General features: G+C 42.3%; 1 non-coding gene across 1 annotated transcript; it reads left to right on the top strand.

Annotated features, from left to right (window-relative positions):
- The first annotated feature begins 2,324 nt into the window (after positions 1-2,324).
- Positions 2,325-2,429, top strand: LOC141645192 (small nucleolar RNA R71). The gene has a single exon (XR_012544776.1). It is a non-coding gene; the product is annotated as a small nucleolar RNA R71 (small nucleolar RNA).
- The last annotated feature ends 8,110 nt before the right edge of the window (positions 2,430-10,539 follow it).

Below are 10,539 nucleotides of genomic sequence, written 5' to 3'. Positions count from 1 at the left end.
GGGGAATTTCCCTGCTCACTTCTCAAGGCAATTCAGTAGCCCCTCGGAGGGCTTCTGACTGGAGGCGTCATCTCAACAACATTAATCGTCCACTTCAATTTCCACGAGCTTGCATTTGAATCATTAGGAGGAGAATAGTTAACGTCCACATACGCGCGAACGTTTATCATCCTTACTCCTTTCACACCGGCTTTGGCATCGTCACTCCCACTTTGAGTGCCATTAATTGCACAATACCCTTTGACAGCTCCTGCATTATTTTCATCTATACCTGCAACAAGGAATACAGACGAACTTTCCTCCTTTTTGCTCTCGACCTGAGGCGGAGGGGTCATAATAGCAGCACAATACTACAAATTTTCATTTGGAGTGTCAATAGAGGGGTCAACAGAAGAGAGGGCATTGCAAGGCTGAGCTTGCATGGGAGCCCTTCGGAACTTAGACTGATGGAATATCAATTCCTCATACCCAACCTAAAATGTCAATGTCTTGCCCCCGACGTCTATTACTGCACGGGCAGTGAATAAAAATGGCCTCCCTAAAATAATAGGGGTATGGGCATCTTCGGGGATGTCAAGTACAACGAAGTCAACGGGAATAAAGAATCTCCCGATCTTAACAGGTATGTCTTATATGACACCTAGTGGCCGTGATATGCTACGGTCGGCCATCTGAATAGTCATGTTTGTGCAATTAAACTTGGTCAAACCAAGTCTCTTAGCGAGAGGCAGCGGTAAGACACTCACGCTAGCGCCAAGATCGCATAACGCGTTATCAATCAAATGGGTACCAATATGACACGGAATCGAAAAACTACCCGGGTCTGACTGTTTGGGAGGTAACTTATTCTGAACTAGGGCAGTCCCTACCTCGGTCAAAGCTACTGTCTCATGATCATTAATGTGCCTCTTACGCGATAAAGTTTCTTTCATAAATTTAAGGTAAGAGGGTACCTGTGTCAGCAGTTCGGCGAATGGCTCAGTGACTTGCAAGCTTTTCAGGAGTTCGGCAAATTTGCCGAATTGTTGATTAGCCTTAGTACTTTGCAAACGCCTCGGGAAGGGCACCGTGATGGGTATCTCGAGTCCCTTGTTCCTCTCTTCCAACGCGTCAGCCGGATCAAGCTCCAAATCCTTCGAACGCTTCTTTCCTCTGGAACAAGGCTTTTCAGGCAATTTTTCACTCGATCGAGCACTAGTAGGCTCTCGATCGAGTTGTTCTTTATCTACAGTACTCGTTCGACCAAAAATACCATTTGATCGAGTTGTTTCTTCAACAAAATCACTCGATCGACCAGAAATTTCACTCGATCGACCAGAAATTTCACTCGATCGAGTAAGATCTTTTTCCTGTTCACTCAATCGAGTAGAAATTTTACTCGATCGAGTCCTTTCTTCAGCAAAATCACTCGATCGACCCCCTGTAATCAGTCGATCGAGTACTTTCCTTGTCGTCAGCTCCTTTTGTTCACCAGAACACTATTCATCAGCAATTATTTCTTTCATCGGGTCTGATTTCAACACGTCCGGTCCCTCATATGAACGACCGCTCCTCAAATTAATTAAATTTACCGTCTCATGTGGATTCTTATCAGCTTGTGACGGTAAATGACCCGGTTTCCTTGTGGACTGGTTCGCGGCTTGATAGATGCGTCTTTTTGTTGATCACTCAGCTGCCACTACTTTGTTAAAGACTGCAACATTGTCTTCAACTCATCTAGCTCACTTACTCCACCAGAAGATGATGCACCTTGATTAGGTGTATGAAAGGAAGGAGGCTTCAGAAAGCCTTGTTGAGTCTTATGTGGAGGGACATACGACTGCTGGTGCTGCGGAGGATGGGTAGGATTGAGCACATTTTGACTTGTCCACCTCAAATTGGGATGGATGGCCCCTTGGTTGTTATAATAGGAACCCCTTCCTTGCCTGTATTGTTGAAAAGCAAGGACATGTTCCTTCTCTGTAAGACAGCCAAAAACAGTGTGACCGTCGTTGCTCCCACACTTCTCACATGTGACAGTCTCCCCTCTAGTAAGAAAATGGACCATCTAAGGCTCCCCAGCAGAATGCAACTCCCACTTATCAAATCTAGCATTCATGGCTTCCAGTTGAGCCACAACTTGCTTATCGACTACATGAACTGTTCTAATACCATCCCTCGGATTTCCATACTCAGCACAGTGGTTCGCCATCTCTTCAATAAGGGCCCATCCCTTAGCATCGTCAGTGTTCTCTTGGAATCTTCCGTTAGATGATGCATCAAGTATGGCTCTGTGATCATCGTACATCCCATTGTAGAACTGGTTGGACAGAAACCACGGATCAAAACCATGGTGAGGAAGAGACCTCACCAACTTCTTGAAACGGGACCATGCCTCATAGAAAGTCTCACCAGGTGCCTGCTTGAAACTTGTGATCTTTGCCTCAGCTGATTGGTGCGCTGTGGAGGGAAATATCTCTTATAAAAAGCAAGAGAAAGGGTCTCCCAGTCTCTAACCCCCGCGGCCGTACGATCCAAATAAGTCAGCCACTCCCTGGCTGAGTCAGTCAAAGAAAAAGGAAATAGAACCTCCTTAATCTTGTCTTGAGTTACCCCCTTTGTGGCGGGGATAGTAGAATAGTAGTCCGTAAACACCTCCATATGCTTCCTCGGGTCTTCACCAGCCACACCTCTAAAGAGATTTCTCTCCACCAGATTGATATAGGAAGGTCGGATGTCAAATGTATTCCCATCCTCAGTCTGGAGATTGAAACCCTTTGGAATTGATGATGCTTTAGGCTCCGAGTGACTATCAATGTTCGGCATCTTTACTGGTGTGCTTACAGAACTGGAAATATCTTCTTCAAAAGATGGATTTTCTATAAAAAGGAAATGCTGAAGCTCTGGTTCGAATGTACTTAAGTCTTCCTTTCGTGATTCTCTTTGCAGACGGAGTCTATGCCTGAACAGTCTCTCTGGCTCAGAATCAGCTGAAACTAACTCAAACCTGTGTGACCTAGGCATACACAACACTAAAAGAAAATAAATAAGAACTGCCTCAAGGAATAAAAATTCCCTGAGACAGATAAAATAAACGAAACAAAGACAGATAGGGCAATTGCCTCCCCGGCAACGGCGCCAAAATTTGACAGGGCTGTCGTATACCTATCAAAAATAACGAACTAAACTAACTATATAGCTAGGGAGGTCAGGTCGATCTCCTCCGGGAGGCAAGATATCTGTAAAAGTCCGTCTATTTGGTCACAAATGGGGGGTGTTTATAATTTTATTTCTAAACTAAAAAGGGTCAAAGGAAGAGAAATCAAGAAAGAGCAGTTTAGGCAGAAAAAGGGTGATAAACTATCAATAAAGAGGGGACATGTCAGGATTTCGGTTCACTACGGTAGTCCAGTGACTCAACTGTAAACAACTTAGATAAATTACTGTGAGACGGATATGAAAAGGTCCTTCCGGTGCACTTTCTATCCTAAACTTCCACTAACTTAACTTACGTCCTCGTCAGGGTAGTCTACTGTTCATATAAGGTCTATTTAGTCCAATCATCCGATCCAGGATTAAATTTAACCAGATTAAAAGGGTGACTCAGAAGCGTGCACTCAACTAAGTCGGTAAATACAATTATATTGCCATGGTGACAGAATCTCACAATTAATTCGTCTAACTTATTTACTACATCGTCACATTTCTACCGTAGATTCCCTAATCCCGACATGAAATAGATTTAGCTACTCATATCGCTATTAATACTGTCAATACTAATAACAAAGAAATAACTAACATTCAACATGATAAAACAATAATGAAAATGCATAAAAAGTAATTAGGGCAGAAATTAAAAGGAAGCAGAACAAGTAATTAAGACGAATAAAATAAAGATTAGTATTAATTGAGAGAAAGAGATAACAATCGCAAGAATCCGGCGTAAAGAACGAACAAATCCGAGCTAAATAACCCCGAAAGCAAAGTTACAGTGAAGGAGAAAAGTAACGCAGTCCTTTTTTGTGAAGATCAGGAAAATAGAATAAACTTAGATAATAAATAGAATACCGTCCTAATGACCTAGTAACGTATGCTTTAATATAAAATATGCTAAGTCCAACAACTAAAACAAGTTCACGGGCTAATTAAAGCACACGCCAGCCAAAATCACTCGATCGAGTAGTCTGAAACCACTCGATCGAGTAAAACTCCAAGAAATCTACTCGATCGAACATAAATGTTACTCGATCGAGTAACTCCTAAATCAAGCTCTTCTTGATCGAGTATAAAACTACTCGATCGACCAACCAATGCCATAGAAACCACTCGATCGAGTAACAAAACCACTCGATCGAGTATTCTTCCTTCAAATCAGGTCAAACTCGTGACCGACTGCCTCGTAGACCGTTCCTTCACGCATCCCAATGCAATATCTCGCTCTGAAAAATCCCGTCTCCTCAAATGCATGCAAAAAGGATGAAAATGGTACGATTCCACTACTTTTGCGTTCATTTCTACAAAATGGACAAAACGAACCAAAGTAGCCAATTCGGGGGCAAAAAGCAATATAAACAGTACGAAAGTACGTAGAAATACGTGCTAAAATAGGCTAAAAAGACTATACAAAATGCACGTATCACTCAACTCCTTATCCTTAGGCACACACCATCTCCCATCAAACCGAATGATGCGTGCATTTTATATAGGTATTTTGTACTTCATTTCTGCGCATTCTAATGCATATTGTGTAGTGTTTAGCTACAAATGTCCCCCAGATTGTCTACTTTGGTTTGTCTTTCATTATTTGCAGGTATGAACTGGAAAGGAGCGTAATCAGGCCTAAAACATGTCCCTATGCATGCATTTAGGAGATGAGTTGAGTCGGAGCTTGGAAACTACTAATTATGATGCGCAAAGAATTAAGATAGCAAGGCGAGCAAATGAAGAACTTCAAATTACTAGTGCCTACTTTGAAGAGCCATATCTAGAGTTATACAACTGATTTTCAGGTGATTCTAATTGGATATGAAATCTTATCCTCTTAGCTTTCCAACGCCACCAGAAACACTCTGTTTTCCCAAGTACCGAAGAAATGGCAGCCGTTTGAAGTTTAGTGCACGAAGCAGGAATTATGCGCTGGAAACCACTCGATCGAGTAGATAGTGTTCGATCGAGTAGTTTAAAGTCTTCGACGAATGTGCCTTTGTGATAAGTGATCGATCGAGTACCTAAAGTACTCGATCGAAAGGTTTTAGCTTTGATTTGTTCGATCGAGTGATATAAAGTTACTCGATCGAGTGACTAGCATATATACTCGGGATTTTTATCCCGTGTTAGGTTTATTTTATGTTAATAATCACTTTCCTATATAAAGGAAGTCGTCATTAGGTCATAAAGACACTTTGACATATCTTATCACTTCTTAATTACGTTTTGCACACTCTTAATCGCTGGAGCTTTTCTCTGCCTCTTTTCTCTCCAGATTCAAACCTTGTAATCATTCTTTTCCCTTTAATCTTAATTCTTTGTTTGCTCCTATTAATTGTTCTCTTAATTTTGTTTATGCTTTGTTATTATTTATTTATCATGTCTCTTATTAGCAAGTCTTTTGTTGTTATTGTTGACAGCCTTAATAACATGAGTAGCTAATTCTCTTTATGTTAGGACTAGGGAATCCTTGGTAGAATTGTGACGATGTAGTGAATAGACAAGACGATTTACATGTGAGAATCTGTCCCCATAGCAATATAACTGTTACACCAATTTAGTTGAATGCATTCTTCTAAATTATATTAATTTGGTTAACTTTGTTCCTGGATCGGAATATTGGAATAAACAGATCTGCTATGAACAGTAGACTACCCTAATGAGGACGGGAGTTAAGTTAGTGGAATTCTAGGGTGGATAGCGGACCGGAAGGACCTTTCTCACGCCCTTCTCACAGTAGATTGTCTAGGCTATTTGCATCTGAGTCGATAAACTGCCATGGTGAACCGAAATCCTGACATACTCTCTTTTATCTGATCGCTTATATCTTATTTTCTCACTTTGCTGCTCTTACTTTATTTTTCTTGCCCTTAAACCTTTAGTAGTTTAGGAAACCAAACTAAAACCCCCCATTTGTCACTTAGATAGACGGACTTTAGATAGATACCTTTCCTCCCTGTGGAGATCGACTCTACTTATCACTAGCTTCCGTTAGTATATTTAGGTATTTATTTTTGGTACAGAAACGGCCGTATCACCGAACACTCCCATCAGAATGAATAGAGAACCGAGAGACCGTCCCTTTCTCTACTGCAACCCTCCACTCCTGAATTTTAGAATCAAAAGCCTGCTTCCTGCGAATATTATCATAAAGATCCGGTTCCACTGTCAGGTCTCCCCTACCATCCCCCTTTTGAATCATATGTATCCCCATATTACCTACCCCATCTCTCAACCTCATTAAAGACATAACTGTGCATAGAGAATGTACACTCTTCCTACTCAACGCATCGACAACCATGCTTGCTTTCCCTTCATGGTATATGATATCCATGTCATAATCCCCGATAAGCTCCATCCACCTCCTCTATCTCATGTTCAACTCCTTTTGAGTAAAGATGTACTTTAAACTCTTGTGATCGGAAAACACCTTAAAGGTCGCCTGATAAAGATAGCGCCTCCAAATCTTGAGAGCAAACACAACTACACCCAACTCAAGATCACGAGTCGAATAGTTCTCATCATAAGGCTTCAATTGCCTAGAAACATAGGCAATGACTTTCCCGTTTTGCATCAACACACAACCCAACCCGTTCTTTGAAGCATCTGTATACACCTAAAGATTATCACTCCCCTCGGGTAAAGCTAAAATTGGAGCTGTGGTCAAACGCTCCTTTAATGTTTGGAACGTCGTCTCACAACTTTCACCCTAACGAAACCTGTTCTCGTTCCTCATCAACGCGGTCATAGGTCTGGCAATATTCGAAAAGTCTTTCACGAACCGTCGATAGTACCCTGCCAAACCCAAGAAACTCCTGATCTCGGCCACATTTTTTGGTGTTTCCTACTTAGATACCGCCATTATCTTGCTAGGATCAACAGATACACTCTCATTAGAAATCACATGAGCCAAAAAAGCTACTTTATCTAACTAGAACTCACACTTAGACAACTTTGCATACAACTGGTTGTCGCGCAGAGTTTGCCACACCAATCTCAAATGCTCCTCGTGCTCCTCCTTAGTTTTGGAATAGACTAAGATATCATCTATAAACACCGCCACGAACTACTCCAAGAACTGACTGAAAACCCGGTTCATCAAATCCATAAAAACTGCCAGCGTATTAGATAACCCAAACGGCATCACCACATACTCATAATGACCATACCTTAATCTAAAAGCTATCTTTGGTATTTCTTCATCCCGAATCCTCACCTGATGGTACCCCGATCTCAGATCAATCTTTGAAAAGACTCCGGCCCCACTCAACTGGTCAAAAAGGTCATCTATCCTTGGTAAAGGAAACTTGTTCTTCAATTTAACACTATTTAGCTCCCTATAGTCTATACACAACCTCAAGCTCCCATCTTTTTTCTTCACAAACAAAACTGGTGCTCCCCACGGCGATACACTAGGTATGATGTACCCCTTGTCCACCAAATCATTTAACTGTTTCTTCAGCTACTCCAACTCCTTAGGACCCATACCGTACGGAGCCTTAGAGATTGATCCCATCCTTGGTATCAAGTCCACACTGAAATCTATCTCTCTCTTTGGTGGTAAACCCGGTATCTCCTCTGGAAAAAACATCTGGAAACTCTCCCACCACTGGTATCTCATCTGCCGTCGGCTCTACCATACTATGATATTTCACATAGCATAGAATCAAAGGACACCCCTTCCTCAAGTAAGACTTCAATGTCACCGATGTAATCACTTTGACTTTGTGTTTGACAACTAACCCACGATAAAACACACTAACCCCCTTAGGACATCTCAAAGAAGCTTTCTTTTGGTTACAGTCTATTGTAGCCTTATACTTACCCAACCAATCCATCCCAACTATCATCTCAACACCGTCCATAGGAAATTCTAACAAATCCATTAGAAGATCAACTTACCCAAATAACATGGATACCACCTTATATAGCCTCCCACAAGACACTAACTCCCCCGATGGTATAAAAACTTCATCTTTTAAAGACTCAAACTCTCTCAAACCCATAGACTATGCATGATCAGGTGATACAAAAGGGTGCGACGCCCCCAAATCAAACAAAACAAAAGGTAGAAACATCGTTAACAAGAATGGTACCGGTGATCACGTGTGCATCATCCTCAGTAGCTTGCTTGTCCATCTTAAACAGTTTGCAACTGGTCTTTTATCAAACCCCCTTATACTGTACTAGCTGATGTAGAAGGCTTGGCGGCTGACCCCTACTTGTTGTTAGCCGCCGATTTCTGATATGAATTACCGTCATTGCGGTTGAACCCACCGTTGTTGTTACTCTACCCTCCTTGATTATTCCATGACCCAGCTGTTCGGTTGCTAGCATAGAACTGTGTCGGACCTTGCACATATCTCCCCTGTGATGGCCTCTAAAAACCTCTCCCCCCTACACTAGTACGCTCATGCCTCTTGTGGCTCATACCGCCACAGTTGAAACACGAGATACTCCAACTGTTGCTACTACCTCGACCACACCCATAAGAAGATCCACCACTGAAAGTCCATCCCGAAGAATAAGCCCCTGCCTGATTGTGGTTACCCCTCTTGTAACTACACTGACCCCCACCTTCACTCTCTACCTTTCTCTTTTATGGATCCCTCTCTTTATTTTCCTTGGCCATTTCGACCAACCTCTCAGTCCGTCCTGCTCTCTCATAAACTTCCTTAACATCGGTAAGGACCCCAACCGGTAGCTTCTCCATGACCTGATAAGTCAACCCCTTCTCAAACCGAAGTGCTAAGTTCTCTTGACTCAACCCCATTACCTCAGCATATCTCCATTTCTCATTGAACTTATGATAATACTTCGCCACTGTCATATCTGAGGTCATCTTAAAAGAATCGAACTCCTCCCGCAACTTGCTGCGAAAATGCTCCGAAATGAACTCCTTTCTCATAGCTCTTTTGAACTCGACCCGCGGAATAACAGGCTTTCCCTACTTCAGATAAATGTCTAGGGCACTCTCTCTCACTTTGTTCCACCACTCCCCCGCTACATATCTCAGATAGAATGCAACTTATTCTACCTTAAACTCTTCGGGACAATGAACTACCCCAAGGATATTCTCCATATCACGGTGCCAGTTGTCAAGCGAAATCAGCGCACCTGTACCCATATAGTTTGTTGGGTTGAAGCAGGATATCGCAGTGCTCATCTTGGCAAAGTGTATCCTGACATCTTATCTTTCCTAAACCTCTTGAGGGTTTCGGTAAGCGCATCTTGATGCTCAAGCATCTTGGCAATCTCATCAACACTCATCTCCTGAGCCATAGCATACAATGCTAACCTCTTTGACGACATATCTTTGAGCTATAAGAGGAGAGATAAACATAAGCACATAGCCTACAGCCAAATATGACCCGCACATAACCTACTCGATCGAGTAACCACACATACTCGATCGCGTATAGGTCACTCGATCGAGTTACCCATCTACTTGACCGTGTACCCCTACTCCAGAACCTGTCCAGAACTGACATATAACACACTCGATCGAGTACTCCCCTTACTCGATCGAGTTGCACAAAACAGTAGCTACAGCCCAAGGTATACACATACCCACTCGATCGAGCTTAGCCCACTCGATCGAGTCCAACCTACTCGATCGAGTTACCCCCACTCGATCGAGTCATGCTGGCGATACTACACTACCCGCATGCCTTTAACTTTATAACTTCCGTAATAACAAATTAGTATAACATATCACATCTCCTAATCACATGTTACTACACACGTGATGTTTCTTATCAAATACTTGACCAAGTACCGCTCCCACAGCATAATCCGACGCATCACACATCACTCTAAATGGGAGACTCAAATCCGGAGCCCTGATAAATGGAGCCGTGGTGAGAGCAAGCTTTAACCTGTGGCAAGACTCAAGGCAAACATCATCAAATACAAAGGGGGCGTCTTTGAGAGGGAGTGAAGTCAATATTTTTGCGATTTTGGAGAAATCTTATATGAATCACCTATAAAAGCCGACATGTCCTAGAAAGCTCTATACCCCCTTCAAATTAGTAGGAGGTGACAAGTTTTCTATAACCGAGACCTTAGCACCATCAACTTCAATCCCCCTCTTAGAGATGATGTAGCCAAGTACAACTCCCTCTTCCACCATAAAGTGGCATTTTCCCCAATTGAGGACCAAGTTATGCTCCTCACATCATCTAAAGACATTAGAAATATTAACCAACCTATGATCAGATGAGTCTCCATGGATGCTGAAATCATCCATGAAGACTTCCATGCATTTCTTAAGAAAATCCGCAAAGATTGCCATCATGCACCTTTAAAAGGTGCCGGGTGCATTACACAACCCGAATGACATCTTATGGTAAG

Source organism: Silene latifolia, chromosome 2 (genome assembly GCF_048544455.1).
Source record: "Silene latifolia isolate original U9 population chromosome 2, ASM4854445v1, whole genome shotgun sequence".
Lineage (NCBI taxonomy): Eukaryota > Viridiplantae > Streptophyta > Magnoliopsida > Caryophyllales > Caryophyllaceae > Silene > Silene latifolia.
This window is presented reverse-complemented; position numbering and strand designations above follow the sequence as displayed.